The sequence below is a fragment of the Hevea brasiliensis genome, chromosome 10 (genome assembly GCF_030052815.1).
Source record: "Hevea brasiliensis isolate MT/VB/25A 57/8 chromosome 10, ASM3005281v1, whole genome shotgun sequence".
NCBI classification, from domain to species: Eukaryota; Viridiplantae; Streptophyta; class Magnoliopsida; order Malpighiales; family Euphorbiaceae; genus Hevea; species Hevea brasiliensis.
In genome coordinates, this window is record NC_079502.1 from 3,080,713 (window position 1) to 3,088,016 (window position 7,304).

The 7,304-nt window shown below is 31.9% G+C and overlaps 1 pseudogene; it reads right to left on the reverse strand.

The window, feature by feature from the left end:
• Positions 1 to 294: 294 nt before the first annotated feature.
• On the reverse strand, positions 295 to 6,285 carry LOC131168896 (putative disease resistance protein RGA3; annotated as a pseudogene).
• Between the last annotated feature and the right edge of the window lie 1,019 nt (positions 6,286 to 7,304).

Genomic DNA, 7,304 nt, shown 5'->3' on the forward strand with positions numbered 1-7,304 from the left:
TATTTATTTTATAAAATAAAATTGTGGAAATTAAATTGTTTTAAATTAAAAAAACAGTTAACAACACGAAGTAATTTTGATTGCTAATGAAATTTAAATTAAAAAATATTGTTCTTGAAAACAAACCAGTGATTAGTATATAGATTTTATCTTATCGTACTTCAGAGACTTGATTATAAATTATCATAAAAAAAAAATACGCTCCATTAGCTGCATTGATCGCAAACCATGTTTGAATTAATATTGCACAACATTATAAATTCACAAAGGAAAGTTAAATATGACAAGACAAGAAAAATGGAATACCTACATAAAATCTTATTTTTATTAGATTTAATGTTCACCAACTTTAAGTCCTTAAACACTCCAGATCTCACTCAGAAAATGCATATGGTGACAAAAGTTCCTAACAATTCTGCAATCACATAAATGATTTCAACACAACGCAACAACAGGAATATCTACAACTGTTCACTGATTTCAGACAACAACAGCCATGATATGAAGGTCTCAAAGCATTGAAACCCAAAACTTCACCTGAGTCTTAACTGTTTCCATAAAACCATCAGCTCAGGCTGGAGGTAGGCACTGCTTTACGTTTTTGAGAACAATAATGAGAATCATGCTTTAGCCAAAAAATTCAAATATAAGGAGGTTGATCATTTTATCAGCTCAGGCACTTACTAGCTTGTCAGTTTCCGCATAGAAAATCAATTCTCTTGCAACTTGTAGCAAGCTAAAATTCTAGTATGGACTTCTTCATTGTGGTAATTCCAGTTAAAACTACAGAACCAAGAAAACAAAATTACTGGATTGGAAAATCATATTAGTCAACCGGTGAACAGTTCTGGATTTCATTCTGCTCATCTAATGTTGTCAAATCAACACAAGATAAAAAGTACAACCAAGTCCACAATTACATAAATTGATGAATTTTGAAGAGAAGGAAAATTTAATAAAAGATAAAAATATAAACGTTGTGAAGAATCAGAGAACCTTTGAACAGATCAAGCTTCTGGAATTGAGTACCTTCCATATCACTTTTCACAAAGATAAGGCTTCAATTTGTGGCAAATTCTTTACATTTTTTGGAAAAAAGTCGACATAGTCATTTTTCCTGAAAAACCAAATTAAATATCAGGGAAAGAGTTCATAAAAAAGAAAATGTTCGGAAAAAACCCACAAAATTGTCATAATTAACTCACAAATTGTCAACATCAACATTAATGAATAGCTGCTTTGAGGTGAGTTTGAACATCCACTGAGGTGAAGGCATCAAATTCACAATGAACAAGAAGATTACATTAGAGACAGGCACTGCATTTCATATTGAGAACAACAAATCATGCTTCAGCTAAAAAAATTGAACATAGGGAGGCTCATCATTTTATTAACTGAGCACTTACCAGTCTGTCAGTTTCTGCATGGAAAAACAATTCTCTTGCAAAGTGTAGAAGCTAAAACTACAAGGGATTATGGGACTTCTTCATAGTGTCAACTCCAGTTAAAACTAGACAATCAAGAAAACAAAATTAAAAAAATAACTAAGTTTAACTTGCGGAAGTGAATACTTGCTGACGAGCTATTATGTAACAAATAATTAAGGCATGCTGTTGATTTAACTTACAAAAGAAACGTGAAGAGAAGTAAAAACTATTGATGAAGCATATCAATGACAATGCCTTCAGCACAATTTCATATATGATGCTGTGAATCCCCATCCTGAAGTTCAGAGAAGCAGTAGCAGTACATCCTGTCTAGACGACAAAGAGAGAGAAAAAATTATGAAGAGCCAAAATAAATTCTTGCAACAGAAATTAAAAAGAGATGAAATTACTAGATATTGTCATGGTTACACACCAATTGTTCAACATCTATGAACGACTGCTTTGAGAGTTAAGAAAGAACATTGCAAGATATCAGTCAGCCTGCAATATCAATGCAAAAATGGGAAAATTACAAACAAAACTATCATATGGCTTCACGCATTTGTCAGGTTGCTTAGTAAATAGAGAAAATTACCTAGAAACAATTTTAAAAAGTTATGAAAAATTATAATTAAGTTCTTGAGATTTAATAAAACCTAAAGATTAGTGATGTATTTTTAATATCACCTGTTTATTCGTTGATATTTTAATAAACTTACTAATTAATCATACTTAGACATATATGGACGTAATAGAGTCCATATTCAATTTTTTTTTATTCTTTTTTTGTTAATTATAAAACAATATTATATACTAAAAAATTTTCCAATTAATTTCTTTTAATTTAAACATATAATTTTATAATTAAAATAATAAACACTATAACATAAGGGGCTATTTTATAATAAAATTTACATTATAAATTTATAATATTATTTTATTGTAAATAAAATATTAAATTAAATATAAGGGACTATTTTGTTAATAAAATAAAACTTCAATGACTCAATTGTTTCATATTGAAAATAAAGTTAAGAGCGTTTTGATTATTTTTGACATAATTAATAGTAAATTAGATAGAAAATTAAACAGAGGGAGTAATATATAAGTTTATTAAAGTATCAAAGACTAAATAGGTGAATGTTTGAAATACAAGGACCAATTTCTAAATTTTACTAAGTATCAAGGATTAAATTGTATTTCTCCTAAATTTTTTGAATGACCTACGGCTAATTTCCCCTGTTTGCTAACAGCGCATAAGCGTCAATTTGAAGCATTTTTTTGTCAAAAAATTAACTTCAAAACCCTACTTAAAAATGCTAGATTTTATAATTTACCCATAATATAAAAACACATGAAAATAATGTTTATTGAAGGGGATATGAACATACTACAAGAGAAGTCTGATTCTTCTGATCATAGTTTGTAGCAGCCATCCTCTTGAATCCATCTTCCATCAATGCTAATATTTCGGATGCGAGCAATCTTAGGCCAATCAGCACCCATGTTGTTTTTGCATCTTTCTGATAGTTGAGGACATTCTTTAATCCATAAATATTGTAATTTGGTGAGGCTTTCCATCCATTTTGGTAAAGACGTCAAATTAGGACAACTTTCGATTAGGAGATCCCGCAGAGTCGGAACATTTTGAAGTCCCTTTGGGAGGGAAGCCAGTTTGTTCATATTTCTGAATTGAAGCTGTTGGAGGCTTCTAAGGTACTGCCACTGCATATCATCAGATAAATCAAGCTCCTCACAAGCCTCGATGACAAGAATCTCAAGGGAAGGTAGATGCCACAACTCCTTCGGCAGAACTTCTAGATCCTCAATTTTCCCTATAGTAAGAATTTTCAATTGAGAAGGGGAAATCGAAGAAGAGGTAGATTGTGACACAGAAATCTTCATCTTCAGTATGTCCTCCAATGACTTCTTGCTGGCATTTTCCAATACCAATTTTTGTACAGATGGAATGAGAGGCATTGAAGTGAGGCAAGGGCAAGACATGATTTCCAAATAAAAAAGACAGTGAAATTGTAGCAGCTGAGGCGTGGATGTATCCCTTCTCCATCCCTTCAGATTTGGGCAATTTGAGAGCCATAGTTTCCTTAAGGAAGGGAAGAATGATGAGTTGTTGCAATTAATCTCACTCTCTATGTACTCCAGATCATTGAAATTCTCAATGGCCAAACTTTTAAGTGAAGGGAACTGATCCAACGGTGGAAAATGGTGGCATTTTTTGCAGTTATCAATTCGAAGTTCCACCAAATTAGAGAGGGTAGAAATCCAGCTTGGAAACAAGAGTCTTCGGCACCCAAGCACAATCAACCATTTAAGATTAAGGTGTGGCCGCAGCTCTTCTAATGATATTTCTTCTTCATTTTCCACATCATTTGAACCACTATCACTATTATTATCATAGGGATTGCCCAATTTCCATGATAATCTCAAGGTTTGAAGGTGTTGCTTCTCTTTCAAATTGGCTGCCTCAAATTCAGATGCTGGATTTTTCACGTACCGTAGATTCATGATTCGAAGCACATCTCTCAGATTGTTCAAGTCATGTAATTCACAGAGGCCACCGCTATGTTTGGAGACACTGCCATCTTTGGCTACCATGAATACCGATAAATTCTCAAGGGAAGTCAGTTGACCAATCCGAGGTGGCATATGAGTCAGACTAACACATCCCGTAAGGTAAATTTTCTGGAGATTCACCAACTTTTTAATGTGTCTAGGCAACTGCCTAAGTCTTTCACAGCCATTTAGGTACAGAATTTGCAAGTTTTGAAGTTCAAGTATGGAATCAGGAAGGATCTCAAGGCCTTTATTTTCAGAAAGACAAAGAAATCTTATGTGCTTCAATTTGCCAATGGAACGTGGCAGTTTCTCAATTTCCAAACCACCCAAATTTAACGCCCTTACACGGCTTAATTTGGAAAGAATTTTGTGGCATTCTTCTTCTTTAATATCATGCCTTGTAGACCAATTGAATGATGTAATCGTTCGCACCTTTGTCATACTAGGTAAACAACTTGCAACTTTATTCCATGAATCAACCTTAAAATCAAGTGACAAATGTCGAGTTCCTTTTTGAACACACTCTGCATCTGAATTTAATAGAATGCTTTCCTCTCCAGCAACTTGCACAGCAAGGTCACACATCAAATCATGCATTTTACAATATGATAAATTACCTAATGTATCTTCTTCTACTTCTTGAAAGAAAGACCTCCATAAAAGATCCTTAAAATATTCTATGCCCATATCAACAGAACTTTGTTTTGTATTTGAACGTTTAATAAATCCTTGTGCCATCCACAAATTCACCAAACATGCAATGTCAATTTTAAAACCTTTTGGAAATAATCTGCAATAAGCAAAACAACACTTTAAATGAGAAGGGAGATGAGTATAACTCAACATGAGAGTTTGCATAATAATATTTCCGTTTTCATGCAAACTAAGCTCTTTTTCTTTGAACAGTTTCCACTCTTGTATTGTATTTTTAAAATACAATAAACGACCTGTTACTCTTATGGCCAACGGGACTCCAACACATTTTGCCACAATTTCTTTTCTGGGCTGATCACTTGTCCTCGTTTAAAGGCCGTATTTGCAAGTAAAGACCACGAATCTTCAACAAGTAGGCATCGTAAGTCATGTATTTTTTCTGGGCTGATCATTTCTGCAACATTTCTGAGACGTGTGGTCACTATAATTTTGCTTCCACTTGCACCTTCAATTAACAAATCTTTCAGGACAAACCATTTTTCTGAATTCTCATTCCATAAATCATCAAAAACAAGTAAATATTTTTTTCCATTAATTTTCTCATGAAGATGATCTTTCAAGGAATTCATCTCAAGCTTTTTAGGTTTCTTACCATCAAGAGATTCCAAAATATTTTCAACAATTATTTTAACATCAAAATGATCAGAAATGCACACCCACACTCTGAGCTCAAAATTTGATTTCACCACCTCATCATTATATGCAAGTTGAGCAAGTGTTGTCTTTCCCAAGCCTCCAATACCAACAATGGAAATGATGGACACGTTCTCCCCATAAGAAGAAGACAGAAGAAAATCAACAATTTTCTTCTTATCATCTTCTCTACCAAAGACTCTTTCAGGTAAAGAAGAGTGAGTTTTCTCTCTTTCCCCAGTCATAGGAAATGTCTTCTCAGGGAGCTTATCTAAGTGAAATTTCTTATTTGCAGCACTCACATCTAATTTACTTGTAACTTTTTCAATCTTACGAGCCATTTTAAAACCATAAAGAAATGGGTTTAAGCTTGAAAAGAAGAGGCGTACCTCCTTCACCATTTTATTGCCAGTCACCATCTGCTTCAGTAAAATATCTGTGGAGAACTCATCTAACAAGTCATCAGCATCGTAAAATGCTTCTTTTAGAGAATCAACCCAAACTTTGACTTGATGACTCTGTGAATACTGCTCTTCTGCATCAAGAAGCACAGCTTGGATCGTTGAAACTGTGCTCTTGAGTTTCTCAAGCTCCTCTTCGACATCCCACCACAGATCAATCTCTTCAAGGGCTAGAGAAGCCAGCTTTGAAATGATTTCCCCTGCAGTTTTCAAGAGAATTGCATCTGCCATTGCTTTTCAAGTGAGCGGAAAGTAAAGCTAAGGCAAAATTAGGAATCGTTCAAGTTTCGAAGAGAAGAAAAGAATTATGGAAATATTTTACAACAAGGCTCTCTCAGGATGCAATATTACAGGCCATGTGGGTTTATAACAAGGCTTTCTTATCAGGATGCCATTGTTATGGAGTTCTTAATTTACAGGAAAACCGTGTGGGGTCAGATGGAGTTATCTGTTTGGCAGGAAATGCTCATTCAATTTCATTAAGGAATATATTGAAGAAAATTAAAATTATTACTTTCTTTAAATTTCTAGCTATAACATCGTGTAAAAATAGTTTAACACGGAAGACTTATGATTTCAAATTCTGATTTTTATTTGCGAGGGAAAAAAGCATTAAATTATATATATAAATAATTTACATCAAATGAAATTATTATTTAAAAAAAGCATTAAATTAAAATTTATTGATAAAAAAAATCTTCTTATTAGTTCAATCAATGAATGAATGCGAACAAACAAAAGAAAAATTAAGTCCATAAATTGTTTTATAATAGATTCATTCTATTATCACCAAAAATTTAGGTGGTTGTAACTAAGTCAAGGTCAATAGCTTTATTTGATCTTCCTATAGAAAAAATTCCTTACAACTTCTTAGCAATGGACTCCGCTGAATTATTCAAGTTGCTTTCATGCATATTGATGCGTAAGAAAATATTATAAAAATATTAAAATGAGGATAAAAAAAGTTTCATAATTAGACTTTCTTTATTAAATAGATCCCGTGAAGGGTGAGTATATATATATTATCAACATTTTTTGAAGAAAAATTTATAATGTAGTCTTTAAATTTTATTTTTTTTATATTTTAGATATTAAATTTTAAAAAATTAATATTTAATATTTAAATTTTATATTACATCATATTTTAATCTTTATAATTTTATTATATAAAATAATTAAACTTTTATTATAGCTATAACATCATGTGCAAATAGCATAACACTGAAGGATTTATCAGTTGGAAAACTCCTCTCCTGTCGTATCAAAATTTAATCACGGGTGAATGTATCATCAAATCACATAAAAAGAAATTTATTTTTACTGCACGTGCCGTATTACAGACCAAAAACAAATTTATTAGTTTGATTGAAATTAAAAAAAATAAAATAAATTTAATTTACTTTTATTTATTTTTATAAAATATATATAGCTAATATAATTATAATTTAAAATTTAACGTGTATAATTATAATGTCTACTCTTTAAACAATTA